Source organism: Triticum urartu, chromosome 2A, assembly GCF_056163025.1.
Source record: "Triticum urartu cultivar PI428250 chromosome 2A, HENAU_Tu73, whole genome shotgun sequence".
In the NCBI taxonomy this organism is placed as follows: Eukaryota; Viridiplantae; Streptophyta; class Magnoliopsida; order Poales; family Poaceae; genus Triticum; species Triticum urartu.
In genome coordinates, this window is record NC_141874.1 from 384,245,566 (window position 1) to 384,259,073 (window position 13,508).

Consider the following 13,508-nt stretch of genomic DNA (forward strand, 5'->3'; position numbering starts at 1 on the left):
TTTATGTGGCTGCTACGGGCTTCTAGCAAGAACCGTTCTTACCTATGCACAAAAAACCACAACGATGTTTCGTCAAGTTTGCTGTTTTAACCTTCTTCAAGGACTAGTCGTAGTCAACTTCGATTCAACTCAAGTAGAAGAAACAGACACCCGCCAGCCATCTTTATGCAAAACTAGTTGCATGTCTGTCGGTGGAACCGGTCTCATGTACGTGGACTTGTAAGGTTAGTCCGGGCCGCTTCATCCCACAATACCACTGAATCAAAATAAAACGCTGATGGTAAGCAGGATGACTATCACGCCCACAACCCTTTGTGTTCTACTCATGCATATCATCTACGCATAGCCCTGGCTCATGATGGTTGGCAAATGTAGCATGCAATTTCAAAAAAAAATCATACGCTCACGCAAAATCTATCTAGGAAATGCATAGCAACGAGAGGGGAAGAGTGTGTCTACGTACCCTTGTAGACCAAAAGAGGAAGCGTTTGACAACGCGGTTGATGTATTCGAACTTCTTCTCGTTCCGACCGATCAAGTATTGAATGTACGGCACCTCCGAGTTCTGCAGACGTTCAGCTCGATGACGTCCCTCGAACTCTTGGTCCAGCAAAGTGTCGAGGAAGTAGATGAGTTCTATCAGCATGACGGCGTGGTGACTGTGATGGTGAAGTGATCCACGCAGGGCTTCGCCTAAGCAACGCGAGAATATGACCGAGGGTGTAAACTATGGAGGGGGGCGCCGCACGTGGCTAGTCAATTGTCTGTTGTGTGCTAGGCGCCCCACTCCTCATCTCTACTCCTAATGTCTGAGTTGGTGAATAGCATCCATGGTTTATTTTTGTCCCACCATTTTTAACCGTTTTACTTCACTGGTTTTTTGTCTCCCCTCCCACCTCCTAGAGATGCGTCATGTTTTCCCCTCGCAAGCAACAGAATCAGATGAAAAGAACCTATGAAAAAATCCATTTAAGAAAAACGTCCACGACCCGCACGCATGAACAAGCGAGGCCTCCAGGGTGCCCTTGAGCGAGAACCACTCGCACGCATGACTCGCACAACATATCCCATCGCTGCCGCCCTCGCACTCACATCAAGCCACCGCTGATCCCTGTGCTACCTCGATGGGAGCCATCGCAAACCCATCCCTTCGCCGCCGCCCTGCGCCACGAAAGTTTCCACCAGCACCGCGACGGGCGTGGCCTCCACACGCGCCGTCACCGCCCCTCCAGATTTGGTCGTCGTCAAGGGCGTATCCATCCAACAGCGTCACCTCCCCTCCAGATCCGACCATTGTCAAGGCTGTATCCATCCAGCAGTGCGCCGTCATCCCAATCATCACCGTCCACGGCGTCATCGCCCAGGCCCAGTCTGGGGCCGGCAAGACGTCCATGATCTCCCTCTTTGTCTGCCAGGTTATCGAGACCAACGTCCACGAGTAAGATGCCCGACCCTCCCCTTCTGCTACCATCGCTAGATTTGTCAAATTGATTGTTTGGGCAAAGAATTTGATTTTAGGGTTAACTTGTTCGTCTTGGATTTCCATCACCCGCTACAGCATGTCTCATTCACGGAGTTTCATTCATGTGTCAGACCGCATTGGCTTAGCATAGATATTGTGGCTGGATGTGTGATTTCAGCATACGCACTTGACAGTATACACTGGACGCACATGTGTTTCACCATCATTTAACCATGTAATGCATCAGCTTTCTATGATGCATATGCACTTGATTCAAAATAAATTTTTGGAACCTGTTAAAACAATACACTAGCTTTGATAATGTATATATAGCACTTGGTCTGAAAGAGTGAAGCTGAAGTTAATATCGGGTACACCGTTGATTATGTAGGGTGTAGGCATTAGCGACGACATGGACAGGGGCTTCACTGACAGGAAGAACTTGCTCATGGACCGCAGGACCATGGCTCCCAAGATCGACGACCTCAGGTATCAGCCGTGCCATTAGGGTTCCTCTCAAGAATTACACACAAGGTCCTGTTCCCGGTTCTGTTAACCTGACTAACGGCTGATTCTGCATGATTTCCCTTGATTTGTGCATGACACATCTTCATTCCTTTGCAGTTTCTTACTCGAGGTACCGACCCTGAGGTCCTTCTTGGTGCCACATGTGATTTGTGGGCTGCACTTTTGAATTTGGTATGATGAACTGGACTTTGTAAATGAGCACATACACACACTGAACTCCAGATAAATGGCAGCTGAATTTCAAGTACAGGGGACTCTTCTGCCCGATCACAGTTTTCACACATTAATAACTATATGGCTCCATCAGCGTGAATTCATTTTTCGGGGGAAAATTTAAGTGCACATAGCTGCAAAGATGTGAAGACCCATATCGGTCTTGTTTGATATTCTTTGAGTTGGTTTAGATAGAGATAAGTGACCTCTTTCATGTCAAGTGCATGCGCCATTTACTATGCTCATAACTTGTTCTTTTGCTTTTTCTTGGATGCATGCTTGCATCCAATTCAGATTTTCCATGTGCACTTGAGAACTAATCATGCTTGTAGAGAGGAGAAATTGAGCAAGTTTTTTTAGTCTTTGATAGAAATTGAACAAGCTTCTCATGAGTTTTTTTATATACTTCAAGCCTACTGCTCATCCAGCTCTATGATTTCTCGGAATCAATTGGTTTGCATTTTGGAGATATGCTTTATTGCACCAGATAAATATGTTATTGATCATGCAACGTCCTTCTTTTCTCATCCCTTTTATATTTTTATTTCAAATACTCTATTAGCAAAATCATGTTGCATGACTAGACCAACTATCTGGTGATACAGGCACTACATTAGTGATTGTGTTAGGAGCTAGAGTTCTGTCGGTTCTAGGGCGGAGACTATAGGGAAAAGATGGAGGAAGACGAGGCCGAGGGCGCGGCGGACGGCGGTTGGGTGCCGTCCTTGCGTGGTGGATAAGAGGCGGCGGCGGCGCAAGAGGCGGCTAGGGTTAGGTCTCCCGGCTCCCTAAGGGAAGCCGAGCAAATACTGATTGCTTCTTACTTGATTAGATTGATACATCTCCTCTCCTTATATAGAGAGGTTTACTTGACTCCTAAGCAAACAACCCTAATAACGATAAGATAATTGGGCTAAGCCCCTAATAACGATAAGATAACTTGGGCCACAGCCCACTAGGCTAAGCCCCTAATATGCCGGTCATAACACTTCTCCCCGCCTGCACAAACAGCTCGTCCTCGAGCTGTAAGGCGGGGAAGCACTTGCTGAACTCCTTGAGGTGATCAACCAGCGTCAAACACCTCCGCGACAGCTGGGGCGGCCAGGTCGCCGAGCCCGGCGGCGACAACGTCCTCCTCAATGTAGTCTGCAGCCTCCAGGTAGAAGAGTCGGGGGCAGACGTGGCCGGTCATGTAGGTCTCGTCACAGTTGAAGCACAACCCTTGGCGGCGACGCTCGAATAGCTCGGCCGAGGTGAGCCGGCAGAACGGGCGTGTCGCAGTCATTGCAAGGGGTGCCGCGGAAGCCTGAGCAGGCCGACCCTGCGCGGGAACATCCGGCCAGGGTGGCGGTCCAGCGGCGCTCGAACGCGCGGGCGTAGTACATGGCCATCTGGAGGTCTTGGGGTCCCTGTAGCTCGACGTCCACACACATATGATCTGGCAGACAACCGACGAGGAGTTCGGCCCGCTGGTGAGCCGTCACGCCCGGACGCGTGGCACGCCAGGGCCTGAAAGTGGTCGGTGTAGTCCCGCACCGTAGAGGTGAAAGGAAGGCGGCCCATCTCCGCCAGCCGGCTCCCACGTATCGGTAGTCCGAATCGAAGGAGGCAGAACTCGCGAAAATGCTCCCATGGGGGCATGCCGCCCTCATCCTGCTCGAGGGCGTAGTACCACGTCTGTGCGGCGCCACGGAGGTGATAAGAGGCGAGCCAGGTGCGGTCCGACGCAAGCGTCTGTTGCCCCCGGAAGAACTGCTCGCACAGGTTGAGACACTTGAGGGGGGCCTCGACGCCGTCGTAGGTGGCGAAGGCGAGCTTGGCGAAGCGTGGCAGTGTTTGAGCATGACCGACCTGAGTGTACGGCTTGGCGGTACGGAGCAGCGAAGAGGATGGCGTTGGTCCAGTGTGCACAGGTGGTCCGCAGGAATGCAGTGGCCCGTCGAAGCCAGCGTGGAAACCCGTGGAGCCAGAGGGCCCGTCGTACGGCAGGGAGGGCGCTGGCTGGTCCGCGACCATGGTGTAGACTGGCGGCGGTGACATCCCGGCCAACCAGGCTGGAAGCTGAGACGGCGAGGGCGGGAACCGCACTTGCTGAATCGGCACGCCCGCCAGCGCGGTTGTAGTCATCCCGGTGCTGGGCGGCGGAGGCGCCGGCAGCGGCAGCTGCTGCTTCCTGGAAACGACGGAGGCGGCAGGCGCAGCGATGGCCTCGGCCGGCCATTGTGGCCAGATCGGGGCAGTGGCGGGGGCTGGCTGTAGCTGCAACGAGGGCTGCAGCGGCCCGACCAGCGTCACGGTGGCCCCGGGGTGCGGTGGCTGCCAGGGCTGCTAGGGTGGTGGCGGCGAGGACCCGGGTGGCGTTGGGGACGCGGCGAGGGCCAGCGCCGGTCACTGCGGCCATTGGGGCGCGGCGGCGGGTGGCGGCTAAAGCGACCAGTGGTGGTGTAGAGGCCCGGTCAGCGCCGCGGGTGTCGAATACCACGGCAGGGCGGCTGGCCCGATTGCGGCGGCCAGCGGCCCGTAGTGGCCGGCTAGGTATAGCCGTATCCCCTGGGTGATGGTGACGAGATCGTTGAGGACCCCAGTGATCTCCGTCGGGGAGTAGACGGTGGCCAGTGGTGCGGTGGAGGGCGCCGTCATCTGGGTGGTGGCGGCGCCGGAGGACGCGACCAGCGGCGCAGACGGGGAGGGCAGTGGCGTGGTGGAGAAGGCCAGCGGCGCGGTAGTGACGGTCGGCAGCGGAAGCGACAGGATGGGCCGCGGGCGAAGACATGATCGGAACTGAGCTACCCAAGGTGTTAGGAGCTAGGGTTCCGTCGGTTCTAGGGCGGAGAAAAGATGGAGGAAGACGAAGCCGAGGGTGCGGCGGCCGGCGGCTGGGTGTCGTCCTTGCGTGATGGAGAAGAGGCAGCGGCGGCGCAAGAGGCGGTTAGGGTTAGGTCTCTCGGCTCCCTAAGGGAAGCCGAGCAAATACTGATTGCTTCTTACTTGATTAGATTGATACATCTCGTCTCCTTATATAAAGAGCTTTAGTTGACTCCTAAGCAAATAACCCTAATAATGATAAGATAATTGGGCTAAGTCCCTAATAACGATATGATAACTTGGGCAACAGCCCACTGGGCTAAGCCCCTAATATGCCGGTCATAACAGATTGAGCCAATGGGTAGACTTGCTTGCATGAAAAAAGGGCAATTTTGATGTGCTTGCATGAGCTCAGAACTCACTTATTGATGACTCATCTTGGAAACTGGTTTTTTAAAGGTTGGTGACTCGGACTGGATACTTGATTCTGCACTTGGTCGTGATAGATTTTTTTACATGTCACACTATACTTGTAGTAAAATTAAATTTGAAATGAAGACTGCAATTTAAACATCTATATAGGACAACACTATATTAATTCTGGGATTAGAATAGTTATAGGACAACACTATATATAAACACTATATATAGAGGCCACGAAGGTCCTCCCGAACCGGTCCGAGGCACCAGACGATAGAAAAACACCTTATCCCCAACCTCCCACTCCCCGCTTGTCTCGCCGCCGAGCTCCCTCCCGGATCCCCGCGCCTCCGTGCGCCCTCCCTGGATCGCCCCGTCGGCCTCCGGGATCCCGCCGTAATCCCGTGCGTCGCCGGACTATCGGATCAAGCGGCCACCCCCGCGCGGCGCTGGTCTTCGAGATCCCATCGCCACCCCCGCGCGCGGCCAATCTCTGGCCAACCCCGCGCACCGCCGCCTCCGGCAACCCCGATCTCCGTACGCCCCCGCAACCTAGGCGTCATCGCCCCCGGAATCCCTGCGCACCTTCACCTCCTACCGGATCCCTGGCGGAGCTAGCCGCGGCAATCCCCATGTTCCTCTGCTCGCCACTGCACTGGAGACCAACACAACGCCGCCACTCCGAGGACCCTCTCAAACCTGGACGACGACGTCGCTCCCCTGCCCTAGTGCTTCTTCCTCCACGCATGCCATCTTTCCTTGCCGGAGCCGACGTGGGCCGCCACCTCATCCCGACGGCCAGATGCCACCCACCCCACCATCCTAGCCAGCCACATTGACCTTCTCACAAGGTCCACCTTGACCTTCCCGGGGAAGGTTCATCCATGGAGCTGCCGCTCCCGCCCCTCCACCACCGCGTCGTGACTGGCTCGCTATACACCTCCACCCTCCGTCACCAGTGCACTTCAACTGCATGAAGCTTCCAGCACACGGTCTCGACCTGCCCTTCCAGTGCCAAGCTTCCCTTATGCGCCGTCGGCTACCACTTGCAGCAGTATGGCTACTTCCCTCCCCGTTGTGACAGCAGCAAGCGGCCGCTCGTCCGTTGACCTGCTCTTGGTCGTTGTATTCAGAAAATTTCAGATAAACTAACTGAACTCATATGCTGCTTCGTCCAAAATACCGTGAATTTGTGCTACTAGTTACTAAAAAGTTCAGAAAATGATTTCCCAACAAACACACACAGAAGTTCAGGTTGTCATGTGTTGTTAGTTCAAAAAGTCCCCCGTGCACAGATCCAGCGGTGCTTTTGTCTACATCGGCCACCACGTCTGTGACCCCCCACCATCCGACGGCAAGGACAGTGAGCCATCGAATTTGGCGCAACACCCTGATGGAAGCTGAGTCACCACCCCTATGTATCCGCCTTCTTCCATCTCCCGGCGCCCTCACCAACAACAGCAGAGGTGCCTCCATCGTTGACGCTCTCCACGACCTGACGAATGCTGTCAACCTGAAGCTGCTTAAAATATATGTTACCTCTGAACAAGGGAGTAAGGCAAACAAACTGTAGCTCCTTAATTTTGCAGGCGTGAACTTGATTACTACCCTGCTCTATTGCTGTTTGTTTCTGGACAAGTAACTCACCCAGTCTAATTAATTTTGAGACTAATCAACTTCTTTTGACAACTCTTGGACATGTTTGTTATACATTTCAACATCTGGTGGCTTATCTTCTATTCTGATTGAGAAAAACAACATTTTGAGGAACTATGCTAGTAGTAGACCCAGAGCATGCTTTAAATACCTGCGGAGCATCACGTCATTTATATCAGTTTGAAATGCTACGCATGTCCGTTCGTTGTCGCAGCGCCTGGATCACACTGTCACCATGCTTCACGAGGCCGAGATATTTCCACTCTTCATTCGTCGACATCGGATTGAACTGAGAAGTCAAGTGCTTCTCCTTTCACTCCCATCCACTTTGCTGCATGAAAATGGTTCCTCGGTCCCTCACCCGCATTTGTATTTGAAGTGCAGTGCAGACGCAATTTGAGCTTCCCTCTCTCTCTAATACACGTTCGCAAGTGTCATGTTCAGCTGTTCGCCGCAGCAGCCCGGAGGTGCTCCTGCAGCCGACCAAGAACAGGGCTGGGACAGGGATATTTTTGTTCTCAAACACGTCACTGTGTATGTGTGTATATGAAAGTTTTACTCCCTGCTGTTCTTTACATCCTGTCATCTCCTATAGAGTTTATGATGCATAATGACTATTGGATGGATTATTTGTTGATGTGAATGAATGTATTTTGTCTCTCAAACAAGAATTATGCGTTGGTTATCACGTGCCATAACAACTTATTCTTTGGGGATCTTTGTATGTAAAGTGTATCATTCAAGAAGGTACATGTTGCAAAAAAAATCTCTCTCCTTATAAATAAACATGCACTTTGTATAATCCGGTCTACGAAAATAAATCACCGTGAGAAAAGAAGTGCACCGATAAAAAAAGATGTTAGTCTTAAAAAACATAATAAGTTGAAATTAATATGACAACTCAATTCGATGTTTATTAAAAAACAAAAAGTTCAAGTTAAAATAACAAAATGTTTTGATGTTTATAAAAAATGAATTTTTTTGTATAAAACCAAGAAGGTCAAATTGAAATACTAGAGCAGTTCAATTTTTAAATACACAAAAACCAATTTTCTTCATTTCTAGCAAGACCAAAGTTCAAAATTAAGCGTCAAAGTGGTTCAATGTTTCTTCTTGGTGGCCATGTATTGTGTTTCTTTTGGTAAAACCATGTATTTCAAATAAAAAATAGAGCGGTTTGATGTTTATAAAAACACAAAATTTCCAAGTTATTAAAGAATAAATCCAACAAGTTCAATTTGAAAAAGGGGAGTAGTTTGATGTTATTTAAAAATAACAAAAAATATTTTCACAAATTACAACAAAGAACTTTAGATTAAAATACCTGAGAAATTTGTAAAAACCTAAGATTCATGTTCAAAAAAGAAAACAAGAAATGACATCATTTTTGGCATTTTTATGACCGAAGACAAATTTAAAAAATGTCTGCATGAAAAAAGTTGATTCTATTCATAATCTTTCCAACGCTATATCATATGCTCTATTCTATAAATGATTCAAAAGTATGTTGTATATCTTTCGAGACAAGTTTTATCGTATTAAAGAAATCTTTTAAACCATGGCGAATTTGAGAAAAATGACCAACAAGGAAAAAGTTGTATCTTTTCAGCAGGTTTAATAGTTTCTAAACAATTCAAAAGTATGGTGTATATTGTGGGTTTTTTTCGTTTTTTGGAAAATGGTCTTTCCTTGTTTCTAAACTGTAACTAGAAGTTCAAGCTTAAATAGCGAAGAATTCGATGTTTATTACTACATTAATATTTTTCCCCGTTATTAAAGAATAAACCAAGAAGGCCAAATTAAAAAAATAGAGCAGTTCAAATATTATAGAGAGATTGGATTTTCCCCATTTCTATAATAAACCTAGAGGCTCAAATTTAAATAACGGAGAAATTCAATGTCTATTACAAATACGAAGAAGGTCAAATTAAAAAAATGAGCAGTTCAAAATGAGTATAATAACGGATTTTCCTTCTTTTTAAGAAAGACCTAGAAGTTCAAATTTAAATAATTTAGCAGTTTGGCATTTATTACATAACTAGAAATTTACCCGTCACTAATGAATAACAACAAGAAGTCCTGATTGAAAAAATGAAGCTATTCGATGATTATAAAAAACTCAGGTTTTCACCTTATTAGAGAATAAAACCAAGAAGTTTAATTGGAAAAAGCGGAGTAGTTTGATATTTATTTGAAAACTCGGTTTTTTCTAGTTACTAAAGAATAAAACCAATATGTTCAATTTGAAATAGCGAAGAAGTTTGATGTTTCTAAAAAAATCCATTTTTCACATTTCTAAAGAACACACAAATAAGTTCAAATAAAAAAGTTAGAGCAGTTCGATGTCTATAAAAAACTCAGATTTTTTCCATTAGTAAACTAAAATAGAGAGAAGTTCAAAGTAATAACAGCCAGAAGTTCACATACTGCATGGTGTGTGTTTCATACGAGAAAAAGAGTAAAAAGGTGACATCTAAATTTTTTGTTGCTAGAAGTTCAAGTGCTCTTCCCTCGGAACTTCAAAAATTCATGTTAGAGAGGCGCGCCACCGACATGGATCCGCCCTAAGAAGTTGAAATTAAAATAACAGAGAAGTTTAAAGTATATAAGAAGTTCAAGTGCTCGGCGAGGAAAAGTTCAAAAAAATGGGAGAGAGGTTCACCGTGTATTTAGATGTCCAAATACATAAAAAATATGTTGTGTTTTGTGTTTTAAAATAATTCTCTTAAATCAGAGAGAATTTCAAAGTGATAACAATCGGAAGTTCACGTACTACATGGTGTGTATTTCATATAAGAAAAATTCAATAAAGTGAAATAGAGTGAAGTTCAAACAGGCATGCCCTAAAGGTTCAACTACTTGACCCAATGCAAAAAACAGCACGTCAAAAACAGAGTGAAGTTCAAACAGACATGCCCAAGAAGTTCAATTACTTCACAAAGTGCATTTCCATTCGCGATGAAGGCAGAAATCGTGATCTCGTCATTTTCTAATTTACTTCAAAACGGTAGGAATATCATTTGTGTAAGTTCAAGTCCTCGGTCGGAGAAAGTTAAAAAATATTGTCAGAGAGGTTTGTACAAAAAGAATATCATTTGTGTAACACTGACAGGATGGATGAGGAAATTACAAACGAAAATATGTCACAGAAGTTCAACGTGAAAACTGCAGGAAGTCCACCAACTACACTGAATGAATTTGAGATGAAAAACTTTTAAAATCATCGCGAGTATGAAAAAATGATCAACACAGGAAAGTTGCGTGTTTACAATAGCTATCACTTGCTCAATTTTAGTGAGTGGATGAAGAGCTATGAGAAAGAAAAGCACGTGAAAAAACAGAGTGAAGTTCAAGTACACGTGCCGAGAAGTTCAGGTTCTTCACGCGGTGCATTTCCGAAGAATCAGTTTCGTGATAAAGGCAGAACGAATGATCTTGCCATTTTCGCAATTACTTGAAAACGGTTAGGAATCAGAGAAAACCATCAACATGAAAAAGTTTCGCATTTTTCGTAGCTTTTCAAAGGTATATTATTTGCGCCTTTCCGTTAAAGTTTGTAGAAAATACGGCGAAAATACATTTTTCATCATTTTCGAAACTGACTTAAAACCGTAAAGAATTGGAAGAAACAATACATACCAAAAAGTTTCGCATTTGTTAAAGCTTTCCAACGCCATATCATCTGCTGCATTCGGACGCACGGTTAAAAAATTAGCTTGAAAATACAAACTCGGTAGGACTTGGACCGTTTTCTAAATTACTCTTAAACCATTCAAAATTAGAAAAAACACTCTGAAACCTTTCAGAAAAATCACTCTAAAAGTTGATCGAAAAAAGCACTCTGAAATATATATTTTTATTTGAAATCCATATACATATATTTCTATGCAAACCGAGCTTGTCAATACAAATGTTATTTTGTACAACAATTTTGGTCCCATTAGTATTGATCCCTTCGATCTCTAGCCATATGACTACCCATTCAAGACATGACGGGGCATGTATGTGATACACCCACATACAGAGATGTTTAGATGTGAAGTTGACAAGAGTAGGCTTGTTTGTAGATGAAGTTTTTATACATATGGCTCAACAGAATTGACTACTCTAGCCTTGCCACCATTAGTGTAGTGTTCTTATCTTCCTTCCCATGTTTTGTTGAAAGATCTTCTAGATTCATGACCCGCCTTAAAAATTTCTATATAATGCAAATACAACCATTCATCATTATAGGCGAGGGATTTAGTACGGAAGACTACTTTACAAGAAGTCTCAAGCTGGAGGATAACAGATTGGTCGTGACGTTAGGGATCCCCATCAATGTTATTCTATTTATCTCCAGGTATATACTCACACCAAATTCTAGATATTCTAGTGAGTAGATGAGGTGAAAGTATTTGCAACATGGTTCTTTTTTTCTCTAATTTCTGTTGGAGTGTTGTTAAACCCCATGTAGCACGATGGTGGTTGTATGCTGCCCTGGAAGAATTAAAGGCACATGTTGGTTAAAAGAATGGGTATAAGTAAGGAGTGGCTGGGCTCACTAATATTGTCGAGTAATTTCTTGATATGCTCATGATTAATTAGTACCCCAATTTGTTTTCTCAAAAAGGTACAATATTGTTATGGTAAAAGTTACACTTTGTGGCCTCAAATAGCATTCAGTTTTATAGATTGATTTCTCTTAGAAAAAATATAGATTTATTCCTGATTCTGTCATATTAATTAACTTGCTTTAGAAACGGAGAAGCGCCATGGTTTTATGTTGCTCGAGATGCATATGCCAGCATTGTGCTGGAGCTAGGAACGCTTCCATATTCTATGAGGTCTTTCAATTTATTTGTTGTGTATTTTTCTTATTTTCTAAAGGTTGTTGTTAACAGATGACACAAAAAGTGGCTTATGGGACAATTTTAGTTCATTGGATAAGTTGTGCCATTTTTATGTTCACGTCTTCTTTTGTTTTACACAGTTCAGGATTTTATTTGTCGTAATTCTAACTCTGTTTCATTGTCAAAAGTATTATGTGTGGTTAATCCGTGCCATTTCATTATTCTTACATATTGACTGGATGGACAAGCTTATTTATCATATGCGGATTTTCCTGGATAAGATTTTAATAACTAATCTTTTAGAGTGTTATTCATTGCTTCATCGATTTGTGTGATGTATGATCATGATCGGCCTAATAGTTCTCCTCTTTTTATAACAGGAAATATGCTAAATAATAATAAGTGTAGTAAACACTTTATATGATCAATATGTTTGAAAATATGGTATAGAATCATTTGGATTTGGAAACTTAACACTTGGTGCTCTTCAACTTACACTCCAAGGTTTGTAATTTCTCTTAATCCTCTTTAAAATTCTTAATGCAGTCAGCAGGATAAAAAATTATTTACTCAAATGATGCCAATCGTCGCTACACAAAATGTCATTACTTTTCATTCTTAAGGAGATGTTCTAACCAATTGTTCCTACAATCTGAATCTGGGATATGCATTCTACTTCTGTTGATATATTTTATTCGAGCTGGGCATTAAAGTATTGTTTTATTTTAGTTATAGCCTCTTTTATTCTCAAAATCTACACATCATTGTTGTTTTTGGGTCTGCATTATTTTTCTAATCTACATTTCAAGAATGGCTACTATCAAGTTGTAGCTATCCTATTGAACAAATTTTAATCAATGCTTTCATACACTTGGCCGGTATAAACTTCTCATCATGGCTTCATCTCTAGATGTGAGAGAGCTAAGTTTCATTTAGTAATGTATAAGGAAAGCTTGGACACTTCTTTTTTCACATGTGATCTTATTTACTTGAAAAATACTAAGTTATCAAGTTTATTTGTTCAAAATATTTGAAGTTATATACTCCGGGCAATAATTTGCTGAGCAGACTATTTCATTAATTCTGTTTGTTTCATGCATAGCTAGACTGTCTGACGACTAAAGAGTTTCCTGTGCTAATACTTGCTGATCTGGACACACCCTGAATAATGAGCACATGTTAGCAGCCACAGCCCACACAGGTTGTGTTCTTTTCAAAACAAAGATACCCTGATGCATGACAAAGTTGTAGCATTGATCTCAAAATTATGCTTCTATGGTAATACAACATACACTATAAACCTAAGAGTTGGTAGCTTGAGCTTGCTTCTGTAGTATGCTTTCTCAATAATAATCTAACCCATGCTTGATTATATAACACATTAATGCTGTTGAAAGCTATATTAAATCCTAACTTTTGACTCTTATGATAATGAAATTAAGGTGAGGAACAACATCTTGCATTGACCAAAAAATACGTTTAAATATTTTGATTTTTGTAATGTTTTGTATGTATTTTTACACAGAATAATGGTGCATGTGGCAGCGAGTTTAGTAGGGGCATAACAAACGAGAAGGGAGGGCGCGGCGATG

General features: G+C 44.3%; 1 long non-coding RNA gene and 1 pseudogene across 2 annotated transcripts; one reads left to right on the forward strand and one right to left on the reverse strand.

The window, feature by feature from the left end:
- Positions 1–968: 968 nt before the first annotated feature.
- LOC125537414 (uncharacterized) lies at positions 969–2,496 on the forward strand. 2 transcript variants are annotated; one of them, XR_007295864.2, is made up of 3 exons: positions 969–1,438; positions 1,854–1,996; positions 2,087–2,496. It is a non-coding gene; the product is annotated as an uncharacterized LOC125537414 (long non-coding RNA). The 2 variants fall into 2 exon arrangements; XR_007295863.2 differs by having other exon boundaries at positions 970–1,438; positions 1,854–1,951.
- Positions 2,497–3,266: 770 nt separating this feature from the next.
- Positions 3,267–4,604, reverse strand: LOC147985204 (uncharacterized; annotated as a pseudogene).
- Positions 4,605–13,508: the final 8,904 nt, after the last annotated feature.